Source organism: Phalacrocorax aristotelis, chromosome 4 (genome assembly GCF_949628215.1).
Source record: "Phalacrocorax aristotelis chromosome 4, bGulAri2.1, whole genome shotgun sequence".
NCBI classification, from domain to species: Eukaryota; Metazoa; Chordata; class Aves; order Suliformes; family Phalacrocoracidae; genus Phalacrocorax; species Phalacrocorax aristotelis.
Genome location: NC_134279.1, coordinates 27530908 through 27545860, shown reverse-complemented (window position 1 = coordinate 27545860; position 14953 = coordinate 27530908). Strand labels below are relative to the sequence as shown.

Below are 14953 nucleotides of genomic sequence, written 5' to 3'. Positions count from 1 at the left end.
TCAGGAGCAACATCATACAGGGTAGGAAACTCCAATGCAACTACTTTGTGCATTTTAAAATCAATGGAGATTTTAAGTGAAGAAACATGGTTCTTTGTTTGTCACCTGTGTGACTTGACTTTAACTAAGCTTTGTGTCATGACTAAAAGATAGCAAGTGAGAGAACTGTGTAAATCTTCCCCAGCAGATGATCTATTTAACAGCATACCTTTGTCAAATGCACTTTCTAACACTGCAAGAGAAGGCTGATGATCTTTGCTCTTTGGAGGTGTCAGGTACATAAAATTATCCATCTTCTTTTCTTCATTCAGATATTATAAATCTATTTTTTCCCTTTTAGAAGATGAGAAATACAGAAACTAGACTTGAAAATTAAAGTGGTGGTTTTGGTTTTTTTTGGTGTTTTTTTTTTTTGTTTAAAAAAAAAGACTCACAGAAGAGTTTCCCTTCGAGCAAGAAAACACAAAGAATGCAAATAAACATAGTCAAGCAATGAAAGACTGAGTATTACAAAAGACGAGCACTGTGGGGGTTACTGGGGCATGACCAATGTAAAAAATACCACCAGTGACTACTTTTCCTGTTATTGAAAATAGCACCTCTATGTTACTAGAGTCTCTAACGTTTCTGTGTAAAAACTGGTCTTTGGTCTAGTCAATTCCAGTTTTCCTGTCCATTGCAATGGATGCAAAAGTTTATGGTCCTCTTTTCCACGTATAGTATATATAAATGAAAGTGTAAATCAGGTAATAATCACTTTGCATTTATTTAAGTAGTTGTACCCAGAACTAAAACTAAATTATGATAAGGCCACAAATGAGTACAAAAGTTAACAACAGTTGTTATGGCTGCTCCTTTTTTCAGTCTGCTCATTGAAAACCTGGTAAATCTCAAGACAACAAAGTTAATTTAAAATTTAAAAGTATAGCTATTTCTTTTACAATGCTTATGAATAGTTCATCCCTGAACTTCTGATCAGAAAAAACCCACCCTATACCCTGTACTATGTGCTAGACACTTTGCCATGCCGAGCTCTACATGGTGCGTGGCCTGTGGCTGCTGTTTTATGGACACACAAGCTGTGATTTGAAAAGGCAGCTGCACAGCCTCCCGCTTCTCTTGTTAGGTCCTAAGTCTCCTAAGTGTTCAGATAAAGAACCATGCATAGATACACAGTGCTTACCAGGAGCCCAAAGGGGAGCCACAGGTGGGAGTAGCATTTTGCAAGCTGCATTCCCCAGGAATGGAAAATGTGCTGGGGTTTCCCAGCCATGTCAGTCTGGGATGCGGTGGCAGTCTGGCCATCCTGAATCCTTCAAGGAGAGTTACTGTTCAGTGTAACATGTGCAAAAGTTACAGTCTTCGTGTCTTTGTGTGTGAAATGCAAATGTGCTCTAAAAGATAATGTTGGCAGTACTTGCCTTAATTCATCTGGTTCTGTGTAGTATAAATATATATCTGTAGCTTTAACAGAAAGAGGTAACAGTGAGTAGTTAAAGTGCTTACAAAACATGTTTCTTAAATTCTTCACATTGTTACATATTGGTTACTGTAATTCCCTGTGAAGCTGCATCTGCGGTGGTGGTGACCTCTATGAGAAAAATAACTGGCGAAGGCTGATGCCCTGTTTCAGCTGGAACGTAAAATGAAGGCTAAGTTGTGCCACAAGCAAGCCCCACTGCTTGCTGCAGGGAGTAGGGGGGCTCTCCAGAGACAGTGAGCCTCAAAGAAGTGGCTTCACAAATGCCACAGCTGGTATCTTAGGTCAAATGAGCATATCTCCTGGTACCAGGCTAGACCGGAGGAGAGGATTTTGGTGCGACTCGACAGGATCAGGGAAACTTACAGAGTTGCTCTGCACTGGGTTATACAGAGGGTTATGTGGGCAAGTTCCTATAAAGACTGATTTGAATCAAAGTTTTTTCAATTACTTGGAAACAAGTGCCATAGTTGCAAAGCAAGAGCTTCAACTTTCAATTAAGAAGGAAGGCTTTTCTCATCAGCCATATCTGGAGGAATTAGCTTGATTCTCCTGCCTTTTTGGGCCCTTGAATCACTATTATAATTCTAAGCAACAGACAAACAGAGAGCACAGAAGATAAAATGCTGCAATCATTTCAGCCAGGATTCCATTAAAGTCCTTGGGATCCTTTGCACACACAGGTATTCTGTATGTATCCTTTTGCTGTTTTTTAAACAAAAGATTTTTATAACCAGTAAAAACAGTGATAACTTTCAGTTCCACAGTCAGTGTGAACTATGCAGGAAGTTCCTTGCTGACCTGAGCAGGGGGGAGGCCTTCTGTAATACACACCCAATGAAGGTGACTGCCCGCAAATCCCTGGGGACAGGCTAACCCCAGCGGGTGCTGCATGAGCATCCCAACAAGGGGAGACTTGAAGACCAGGTCAGTTGGCAATCCTTGATAATTTCATCTCGACAAACTGCTGTCAGTGTTTGTACTCGTCAAAGCCTTTAGCACTAGTCTCTAGTTGCTGTGCTGCCTTTCCTCCAACTTCAACTTCCTGCAGCTCTGAGAAGCACATTCCCCCATCCCCATCCACTTCCTCTTGTTAACCTTGCCATGGAAAATCTCTCTCAAAACCTCTCTCTCTCTCTTCCTTGCTGCTATCTGAAGTACACCAATCTTTCCTCCAACACAAATACAATCTGAGACAACAAACAGAGAGAGAGTTATTACTGCTGACGGCATATTTTAATCTTTTGTAGCAATTTCCTTTGTAATCCTGATCGAGCTTTTCAGTATTCAGTAGATGCAGGCTCTGCTCCCCCCAATGGGTCTCTTGTGAAAGGGATGGCAAATCCTGAGCTCTGCATTACCTTCCTCACAATCTAAAGCAACAGCAATGCTTACTGGCATATAGTTATTTGCATGATAGCCTGGTTTGATCAAATCAGGATTTAAAACCTAACATGAAAGGAGTGTCTCATATATCATGAAATTTTTATTCTTTTGCAAGGCTGTGTACATTGTTAGAAAGCAGGTCCTCTATCATTGGCCCACAATACCAGACTGGTTTTAGCATAATCTCAGGATCTTTTCTCAAACTCCTTGGCAGCAGCACCGCTAGAGTTAAAGTGTTTTGGGTTTCTGTTTTAGCTTTAACATCTTTTTGCTGATTTCTGAGTATCTTGTTTTACAATAGCCTCCTTCGGGCAAGAGAGTCCAGAGCAAAATTTAATCTTCAGAGAGCATAACAAAAGAAATCAGCCTTAGTTACCAAGAGATCATTAAGTAGTAGCAGCTGTTTTTAAGACATTGAATTTTTTCAATGAAGCCAGAAGACTGAGACTTTGTGCTGCCTGATTAAATTGCAGTGCATGAGGAAGTGGGACAGGAGGAAAAAGAGCAAACAAATGTTTAACATCAGAGTAGCCAGTGTCCTGATCGTAAAAGTCATCTGTCATAAGCTTCTGACAGCTCTGAAGACATCTCTGCCCTCCACACCTCCGGGAACAAGGGCTGGGGCAGGGAGCTCAGGCAGGGGGAGGGCAGGAACTGCTGGGATCTCCATCGGTTCCCAGGATGGAACTGGGGCCCTGCAGGGTGGTGCTGACACATGTCCTGTATTGCTCTTGTGCCCTGGGCCCGTGTGCCAGGCTTGAATAGAGGAGCATGGTTTTGTTGGGGCCAGCCAGTGAAAGGACCTTAATGATGCCAAAGGGAGAGGGTCAGAAATGGGATGGGCTGGGATGCATCAGCACCCTGAACATAGACTCTAAACAGCTTCGTGCCATAATTTCTCTGAAGGACACAGCATGCTGCAGAGTTGATGCGCAGCAGTTTGGAAACACATATCCAGTCTCTGGTGCTCACCTGATTTGCTTTAGTCCTCCACATGATTTTTTTAAAGGTTAACTGCAGGTACTCCAGAATATATTTTTCTGCCCATCTCATTATTTGTTCTAATTTTAGGTGCAACTAACTTTTCAGACCATTTGCTTAGTCATCAATACCCATCATAAACTTTTAAGATCATTTTGGTTTGGGGAGCTGAGGCATGCCTCTGATTTATTACACATCAATTACACGCAAGCTTTTGTGAGCTAGGTGAGACTGTTAGGAAGAGTTGTTTGCTGGGGAGCATAATGAGCTGGTAAACTTTGCCATTCATCATTATCCCCCACCTTTCCCACAGTAAAATTATTAGCTCATTTATTCATAATGAACCTGGTTGACCCTCAAATTGTTAACAAACCAAAAATAGTGTCCTTATATTTTTTGACAGTGTTAGCTTAAATGACTCCATTAGGTATTTGGTATCCTGATAGCTGTCTCCTCTCTTCTCCCAGCCCTGCCCCCCCCTCTTTTTTTTTTAAGGAAAAGCAGCTGTTCATTGCCCCCAAAGGCTGTATAGAAGTAATGCTACAAGAACAGACCGTTGCATTTTCTTCTCAGCAAAACCGGTTGCGTATGTCAGAGGCTAATACCTATCATCCTTGCTTTGCCCCCAACCCTGTTCTCTCTCTGATGTGTTTTGGGAGAGGGGGGTGGAAGAGGGAGTGAAGGTTTGTGTTGGCAAGAAAAGCAGCGAATGTGCTGTGCAATCACACTTCATGTACAAGGACGCACATAAGCTTACGGGAACTCGACCAGCACAATGCAAGGCGTTCATCCCTCCACCTGCACTCTTGAGCTCAAGACCACCGCAGCTATTAGACTTCTGGCTGAAGGACTAGCCTGGCAAACACTTCGCATAACCTTGCCAGCTAGGAGCAGTTCTGCAGGATTGCGGGATCACGTCCTCCTGGAGGTGTGGATTTAAATAACAAAAGTCATCTGACCCTTTCAAGGAGAGCTCACCTGCCACCCTTCCAAGGGAGAATGAAGAGAGGGATTTAAAAAGCTTCCATTAATTTTCCCCATCTGTAGCAAAGAAGTTTACTTAAGCTGAAAAAAGTCTCAGCTATGATTTACAGGTTTCACTCAGAGTAGTCCTGTATCTTAGATTTGTCGATAGCTCCCAGCTTTCTAAATCCAGTTTAGTGTACTTCACAATGGTGAGCTTTTCATCCACACTGCTTCTTTGTGCACTAAGAGTGTGACTGTGTTATGGACAGACAATAATCAATTAGTGAAACGGTATCTCATGACTGAGAATATGAAGTGGGCTTTGCGGGAACTGACAACAGCTCTTTTAACTCACCCGTTTCTGTACGGCCTTTAAATATCCCAAAATATCAAAGGTCTTTCACTAGAGCTTCAAACTCTCTCAAATCCACATGGGCCACTGGATACCTTGGAAGACTATGAACTGATGTGAGGCAGCAGCAAATGGCAAGTTGCCAGAAGGAAGAACAGCCGACTGTTTACAAAGCTTTGAAAATATTTGAAAAGGAAGGACAGAGAGAGGAGTGTTGCAGTTCTCTTCAGGACTGCTCAAATACCGCTCATCCAAGTGTCAGCTGTGGGAGTCTGAAAGTCTTGGTGAGAGTTAAAACACAATCTGCCAGTTTTCCCCCCCCTCTTTTAGCTTGGCAGCAGCAAATTTTCTGTTTCTTCATGTTGCATCTTGCCATAAAGAGGAAAAACTAAATAGGAGAAAGAATGTGCTTTGAATTATTGGAAATTAAAGGAAAGCAGGAATGCCAGCTTGTTCTGGGATCCCAACCCTTTCTCGGCACAGCAATCCCAAGTTTTTATCCAGTCTTATAATTTGGTTAAAGGGAGAAACCTTAATGTTAGAGCTGCGTTTTTAAACAAACATCCCATTCACAAAATCTACTGGTTTCCAGTTTCCCTGAAACACGGAAGGGAGATTCCATAGAAAGGTAAATGCCTGTCTCCCTGGAATAAGCCTTTTTCTCTAGTAGCTCTCTACCTAATTGTTTCTCGCCACAAAGTATGTACACGTACTGCCTATTTATGTTTAACTGTTAAGAAGTTTTAAATGGCTATAGATAAAAAGTGTGTTCTATGTAAGCAAGGGTGTCACAAGATAAGATGGAACTCGGAAATGGCCTCAGTTGTGTGGAAGCAAGAACTGGAGCCTGTCACCTGATCCTCAGACCAGGATTAATTCTGGCCTTCTAAAGAAAAGCTAAAAACTCTCTTGCCAAGTAATAGAAAGCTAAAATCAGAAAGGTGGGAAATTACTGTAGCCAAGATGGTAACTACAGAAAATCTGTTTTTCAAGCTAACCTTAAGAACCTAGGCTATAACTCCTTGATAAATGCTGGCATGATGTGAAGTGGGTGTCTCTTGACTTACAATTTGTTTGGGCCCTGGGCCATTTTATCTAAGATTAGTTAATGACCAAGTTCTTTCCAAGCTCATATGTTGAGTATTCAAAATGAAAATGTAGTCCCACATCTTCATCTCCAACCTAAAACTGAAGGGGATAGAAACAGTACCCATGCCAAGCTCTCTCATGTGCTCAGAGCCATGGCAAGGCAGCGCCAGCTCCCATGTTTCATTCCTCTTCTAGAGTTGTGCTTTTATCAAGGTTAGATCTCAACTGCTCTTAGGTCGTCAGCTGGCTCTGGTCATTAAAAACACCTTGTCTTTCATCTCTTGTACATCTGGAGAGGCAATTGTAACTATTTTCTCAGATGTAGATTTCAGCACGATAATCCATGCCATTGTTGTGCGTAGATTGCAATAACCCACATGAAAACTGCTCCTGAAGACCACACACGAATGCAGAAAGAAGTTGAATGGCAACCTTAGCTCCAGGGAGCATCTTCTAATAGACCTCTAAAAATGCATTAGATTCTTATCTTCTGTGGTGCCTCAGCAACAGTGGAAGTCAGTAGAGATGTTTGTGCCAATAGCTCACAGACTTAAACATACTGAAGCCAGAGGTTTTAAGGAAACAACCTCCTCTATAAAGCTCTGCTAGAAGTAACAAGCCTGTTCTGTTGATTTCAATGCAATTTATACAGTCCCTCTCAGGCTGAGGGAATAGAACTGATTTTAGTTACTGGGGGGAAAGCCAAATTAATTCATACAGGTATTTGAAATATTATATAGACACGTATTATAGCTGCTTGTATATCAAACATCTGAACTCAGGGAAAATCTAGCAGAATGTGGCATGTACATAAGGTCTCCCAAGAATAGACTGTTGCATTTGCTTTCTAACCTCTGTGCATCTGGTCAGGGAACAAATGGTATGGATATAGATCCACCCAGGGAGGAGGTCAGATGTCTAAGAGGGGAGCATTAATAACAGTCTTCAGTTACATGGGGAGAAAGAAGCCATGGCACAGAAGAAAAAAGAATGCTCTGTGAGCCTGTGGTAGACGGGAAGAGGCTATCTAGGGTTATGTTTTGAATGGTAAAAGCTTTCTAATAAGTAAGGTTGATGAAGCACTGCATGCAACTGTGGGTTATTATGCAACCCTCATCATTAGAGACCTTTGAAAACAGGTTGGAGTGTACTAGTACAGGTGTGGCTAGTGCTGCCCTGGAGCCGAGAGACAGGGCACTCATCTCCTCAGGCCCCTGACAAACCTATTCTTCCCATGTGTTTATGAGTGGTTAGTTTGTTTTGTAAGTCGTGCAAGGCACAAATTGGAAGCAAGGAAAAACAGAAAATCAAAAGTGGGCATGAAAACACATTTTTAAATCAAATCACACAACAATTAAAACAGCACAAGATCTTTCCCTAGCCTTGTTTTGGCTCAACTCTTCCAACTTCACCATCTGGAAGTAAATCCCCAGAAGGATGTAGGAGACCACGCAGAAGCTGCAGTGGCATGCAGCATCTTGCATACAGACACGCGGGTATGTCGTGGCTCACCGCCCCCAGTAGGGATCCCAGGTACCTGCCCCTCAGGTATGCTGGCGTGCGCAGTGCATGCTGCGTAGCGTGGGAGCTGTCTCTCTGTGCTGCCTCTCATTTCTCAAAGGCTGAGAGTACCAGCTGAAAATTGAGTTCACTACAGCATCTCAGCCTAGGAGTGGCAAAGGCATGAGAAAAAAGGAGGAGGAGCATGTACAGGGGTGTAAAGGCTACCATAGTGAGGCCAGCAGAGGAGCTGAAAGCTATGCTTTACCATCTGGACATGTGGGAGCAACAGTCAGAGTAATCCTTGAAGTCATCAACACTTGTCTCTGCATCCTCTCCACTCTCCTCTCAATATGACTTTCATCATTAACTTCTGGAGAAGAAATTTAAGAAAACTGCATTTCATCCAAAATTTGTTTTCATCAGAACTGGGAGACCAACAGGATTTCCTATTTGCAGTTCAAAGGATAATGGAAACCAGATCTGTGTAAACAGGCTTTCTGGGGAACGCTGCAGCCCACAACATTTTACTCTCTTCTATCAGTTCTTCCACCCACATGCCAAACAGGAACATTTTTGATCCTGTTTTCTAACGTTACTCTCCCAACATGATGAAACCCTGAAATCTTTAGCTTGCCAGTGATTTTTCCTTTGGGTCCTCCCGTTCTTCCTTATAGTATGGGGTGAAGGGATCCAAGAGAATCTCTTCCACCCGTTCAAGTTTTCAAGGAGGATGTACTACTTAATAGCAAATTACTTAACTCTGCCGACAGCTGTGATGAAATCATCATGGATAACTGACCTTCAACTGGTGTCAGGAAATTGTCAACCCAAGAAATCCATGCTACATCCAGGTCTGAAGCCAGATGGACAAAGATCACAGAAACTGGAAGATAATGATGACACTGACCTCTTGGTAACCTTCCCTAAATGGCAGGTTGATAACATCAAGTGTGTCTTGAAGAACAGTTTAGCCACCAACGCTTGCTTATTCTGGCATGCTCACACGGCGGCACGCTGCACTACAGAATAGCATGAGCAGTTAGCTATTGCTCTCGGATAGCTGATTTTAATCAGCAGCCAGTATCATCGTTACCATTTGACGCATGGGGTAACTGAAGTACTGAAAGGAAAATCATCCCTCAAATTACACCGTTTCTCCAGAAAGTAAACCCAGGTCTGAGCACCGGTTGTGTCCTGATAACACTGCTCACCCTACCTTGCCAGCCTTTGCTCAACACACCTAACCTAGCATGATAACTGTCTGAGATGAAGAAAAAAAGAGACTTGGTTCTGTTTTCCTACCCCAACATGTTTCCCGATGTTGAATCCCCAGGCACTGGTGGGTCACAATTTGAAACAATTGTGCTGGTCCAAACGTCACAGGCACACAAGAGAAGCTTCTCATTATACCCAGGCATAGAAGCATCTCACTCAGCACACACTTACTTGAGCATCCCCTGTGTTTAAGACTGTATTTCCCATCCCCACAGCCTTCCTATTACAATTATCAGCTGCAATGACTGTCAAAAGCAGCAAAGGCAAAGGGTGTTTTAGTTCAGCTTCCCTGTATTTGTGAAAGATGTGTAATAGTCAAGGTGGTGCTCAAGAAGTTGAGCAATACTGGTCTCGGAGTATGTTGGTATACCAAAACCCAAGGTAATGCCAAACAGGCTACCTTGGGAAGTAATAAAGCTCTGTGCAACGGCCTGTCAGTATAAACGATCTGGATCCACCATACTCCAAATCTAAAACACAGAAATGAGCTTACAGCCATCAAGAACAAGCATAGGTACCAACCTCAGCTTGAATGTTCAGGTTATTACAGCGGAAAGGTCCTTTTGTCTCTTAAATCCAACCTGGTTCTAAAGTTTGACCTTTCAGGAGACATTTCTAATCTAGTTATACTATGGTGGCATTACAAGCAACTGGAAAGCTGTGTTCTTCTGTTACAAGTGCTACATGGTGCAATTAGGTGCAAAGTTTGTACAGGACATAAATCACAAAAAAATAGGAACTGGAGAGCTGTGTGTTGCGACATTATAATTCCTATTTACTCACATTTTATATTCCTGAATTCATTTCCTTCACATAATTGGTTTTTTCCACCCGTATTGTAGAGGCATTTAATTTTCACTCCCCTTGATTTTATGCAATTGTTAAAATAGTGCAATTTTTCATGTCTGGGTAGATATTATGCAGCGTCCCGTCTGTTTGATGGTTATATAATGCAGCAAGGGGAAGTCGCTGTGCAGACCAGTTTAGCTTTACTCTCTTGCCCTCTGTATTAAGGTCAAAAATCAAAATTATTAAAGTGCTTTTGTGATTAGATCATTGCATCACTGAAATGCAAGAACTGGTGTCAATAAACTGAGGGGGGGTTAGCACTAGTTGATTTAGAAATGCATGAATTATGAGGCTTCTGGCTTAGATAAGATTTAATGAATTATTAATCCTTATATTTCACAAATCCCATGTTCTTCATTCCCTTATGTCTGCTTATATCTATATTTGTTAGTCACAATTTTCCCTGTAAATTATGGATAAATTAGCTTAAATTAGGTAACAAATTTTAGCCATCCCACATTTTCTTTTCTGTTTAACACAGATTATTCGTAGATCTAAATGTCAGAGAAGACAATTATATTCATGCAATATGACCTCCTGCAGAATACAGTCACAGTCTCATCCAGTAGTTTCTAGATTAACCCCATAACTGCTATTTAAAGCTACAAGGAGAAAGCAATACATATATTTTAGAAAGATGTATAGCCTTAACTTAAAAACCTCAAGAGACAGAGAAAGCACAGGATCCTTATGTGAGTTTTTTCCAAAGCATTGCTAATGCACTGAATAAATATACTATCCAAATGAAGACACAGCTGAATGCTGCACAAAAGGACCCCATTGTAAGCCATAGAGCCCAGCTAACAACAGAGAGTTCTTGTCCTTCTAGGGCCTCCTTTACATCTGCCTTGAAGTTTCACTGGGTTTTCCTCAGTCACCATGCTTGCAGCGGGACAGCAGTGATGCTGGTAGGGAGCAGAGCAAATCCTTAGGGTTTATTGTGGGGTTCAGAGCCTCTACTCACGTTGGGCACGAATGCAATCTCTCTTTCAAATCTGCTTTGGACAACAGGGTTAAAATTCTCTCTCATGGGTGTCTTGGCTTCAGAAAAGCACGTTAAACCCATATTTAAACAACAGGCCCACACAGGGTTTGGTTTCTGATGGTATTGTATTTATTACAAACTGCCAGCAATCCTGGCTTGGGAGGAAGCTGTACTGTGAATGGCAAACCACCCAGGGTCTGGGCAGGCGTCGTCCTGGTCTTGCCTCTCCCATTAGTTTCCATGTGGAAGCTTGCTTTGTTTCTCAGTGTATAAACACAGTGCACCTTAAGCACGAAACACATGGAAAACCTTGACATATACCAGTTTTCATGTGTGCAACATTTTATCCCATCAATAATGGAAATGTCTTGCTAGTAAGGAACTTTGCTGTGTTACGTCTCCCATTAGCTGAGTTAACGGCACGTATTTTCTCCACTGGTGACATTGCAGCTTGCTTACAGGTGTTAACCCAAGGCACAGCTAAAGCAACTGCAACTTAGGCCAGAGAAAAATTACATCCCACGATAACCACATGGCTATAAATTATGGTTTTGAGCATCATTACAACTGCTTACACATCTTGTTCTGAAGTTAAAAAGGAAAACTTTGACACAGAGTTAATCAGAAGCAATTTCACATGTATGCAAGTCCAGAAGATTTAAAGTTTTAGTACAGAAATTGAACTTTCTGATAATGCCATGTATGAGTGTCCTTACTTAGGAATGTCTCCACTCGTGCCTTTTCTCGGATTTTTGTTCATTCATGAAATAGGAAAAAAAATTCCTTTCACTTCAGGAGCTTTTTCAGTTGTTGGAAGTTCAGGATTTAGACCTCTTTGCCAGTGGCATGAGCTTCAGAGGAGAGAAGCAACTGCACAACAGCACATAATACGTAGCAAATTAAGCCAGAAGTGAAGCCAACTACTGTACCCAGGTGGTAGGAGCAGGAGAGCGTAAGCAGAAAGTACATCTTACCAAACTGGAATTTGGCAAGACACGTAGGTAAATTCATCTGCTGTCTAGAAAGTGCTACAGGGGTTCCTTGTCTGGGAGCAGTTTAGACCTCTGTGTCATCTGGTGGTGGCAGAAGGGTGCCAGCAGGATGGAAGCTGCGGCAGCACTCCAGGAACAACCCAGCAAGCCATCAACAAGCTCCTGGGCATCTGACTTCTGCTTTCTTGAGTCACATCCTGATAATCACTCGAGCACAAGTCAGGTGAGGTCGTGAACTGAGGAGGTATTTTTCTGCTGTGGAGAAGAACAGTTCATCCGACATCCTACGTTTCGGTCCTTTTAAGGCCACAAGTGCTCTAACACAGCATCCTTCCGCCTACTTTTTCTACTAGAAATCTTGCCCAACTTTGCAGAAGATTGTACTCCACTGCAGTGGGTGTATTTGTCCATTCATTCATCTGAACTGCTTTACATTCATGAACTCCCCAGATACAGGTGCTATATAAAACAAGGTATGAACCTCTAGAACTGGCTAAAAGTAAAGAAAGATCTTATATGAAAGAGAATGACATAACTAAGAGTACTTTTTTCTGCTGCAGAAATGTTTGTGCGCTCATAACAATGCCTTCCACAACCTTTCGGTATTCCCATATTGATAGAGGTGGCAGGAATATGCCAAACTTGCCCATAAAACAAAATCGAAGGAAAAAAAAAAATATCTCAAACTCTCTTTCAGTCGGCGGTTTCCAATTTATGCCCCATATGTGGCAAGAAATAAATGTACATACATTGCTTGCATCTGAAAAAAGTCAAACGATGGTGGACTGAATTATAACCTGAATTCATATTGGTGGGATGAGATGCTGATCCATTTGCACAGTAATGTGCTATATTTAAGTCACGCATCGTGGCATCTTCAAAGAGGCCAGTCATAATTATGATGGATTAGACTGCAGAGTCAGTCCTAGATGCAGTAATTGTTTCACAGATGCTGCTGATGTGACTTGAATTTCTAATGAATTATAGCTGAAGAAAAATATGTGGAACTACTAAATGGTCTGGATAAAATACAGTTATGGGAAAGAGAAAAAAGGCTATCTGCTACGCTTAGGAAAAGGTAGATTTGCTTCAAGAGGCAGACACTTCACCCCACAACAATTACAAAGAAGAGCACAGAGACTTTGTAAGGTGCAACCAGGTCTGCTTAGTAGTAGCATCAAGCATATCTTCATGGTGTCCCAGTTAAAACCAGTAGTAAAGGTATCGCTCCCATTTGTCTCTTGCCAGTTTTAAATTACAGATAATTGCTGTGACGTGTAGCTGCTTGAGCAAGGTTTGTACTCAGGTGTGACTCGAGGGTTGTGAACAACTGCGTGTAGACAGAGACGCAAAGTCACCGCGATCCTAAATGCATTTCAAAGAATGGAAATCTGTCACTTTTAATTGATGAATTAACTTTGGCTTTTAAAGAACCAAATGATTCCCGCATCCTTTGCAATGTCTAACACCAGTGCCTTTTACACTGGAGGTGATCGGAACTCGGGGGAATTGGTTGACTCATACCATGAGGTCTTTAAGAATACCATGAGTAATAATCCATGTCACACAGGGAAGAAAACCTTACGGTTTTTGAGGACAGCATGAACCTAAGGCTATTTTCTGAAGCACAGATGTGGTCCTTCGAGGGGTTTGCAAGCTAAGTTTAGAGAAGTCGGGCAGCTCCCACTTCTCAACAGAATGGTGTTTTTACCTATCACTAAGAAGCTGAGAAGAAAGATTGTCTGAGAACTCTGGAAGGAATTTCGCTGCAACCCACATGGTACACCAGAATACAAGCAGCAAGGCAGACTTTGAGGGCCAGAGGAAGTTTCTCACACCTCAATCACACAGACTAAAACTTTTTTTAAAAAAATAAATATTTTAGAAGCAGCTTGACAGCACAGTGTTAATTACTATGGTGCCTTTTATTTCATCTCAGTACTTGCAGAATACAGTAGCCTACACACTTATGTCTGAGTTGTGGTTCAGCTGCAATATCTAGGTATAAAAGGTGTGAAGGCAAAGAATGGTTTCCGAATTAGGCTGTCGTTTTGAGACACTGTGGGAGCATCATTCTGCCGCATGGCCTGCAGTGACACATCAGAGGAATCCTTTTCACGCTTCTTTCTGTTAAGCATGGAATAGCGTCTCCTGGGAAAGCTGCAAAAGCTCATGTCTTGTGGTACTTTAAAGTTAGGTTGGGAAATATACCGAAATATATCTAGAAGGGCAGAAGCCTATCTTACTTTGTCAAGAAAATAGGTAGGATGGACACATTCTTTTCCATCTCTCTATTCTTAGCTTTCCCCTCAAAAACTTTTTTTAAGTACTGTTACTTGCAGAGAGAACTTCTCTACTTTTGTCATACAAAACATAAATTGAGTACAGAAAGAAAAAAAAACTTCAAGAGGTCAAAAGTAATCAAAAACCAAGTTTAGGATAAGGAGGAAGTGGATGCAAGTCATCAAATAGGTGCTTGTCAGTCAACATGTATGTTTGAATTGTCCTGATACTGAAATCAGAGCTGAAGCAGAGGGCATTCTGCTGGATGTATTGAATCTCATTAATTAATATTACTTTTAAAAGTGTTTTAGAATCATATTACTCAACTGAGTAAAGCAATACTGCACTGAAAACTATATCAATTAGATGTTCCTTAGCATTACAAAAAAAAATATAATAGTGTAGGATAAATACATAAGCAGAGCAACCGTGATGGGAGAAATTTTTCAGTAGTGGCAATTGCTTCTCCTGACTTTGCAGTCCAAGCAGGGATGACCTGGCAATGGAGAACCATTCAGAACCCCCTTGATGCAAACTAAAAATGAAAGCTTCAGGACAAAGACATGCGTGAGTCCAAATTTCCTCTGTGCAATCTCACATCTGCAAGACCCTCAGTCTGTCTTCTGTCATTTGTGACTGGTTGAGAACCGTAAAGCCAACAAAGACTAAATTACAAGCAGAGTCAAACCAGGTCTTTTTTATGTTAACTGGGATTGTGAATTCTGGGAAGATCCATGTGAACAGGATTAGCTTGTCATTCTATGGAATTTGTTCAGTGCACATTGTCAGTACTTTCGTCCAACGAAAAACTT

The 14953-nt window shown here is 41.7% G+C and overlaps 1 protein-coding gene across 1 annotated transcript in view; it reads left to right on the top strand.

The window, feature by feature from the left end:
* Nucleotides 1-14953, top strand: part of TET2 (tet methylcytosine dioxygenase 2) — a 71985-nt gene that overhangs the window by 33929 nt on the left and 23103 nt on the right. The window lies entirely within an intron of this gene.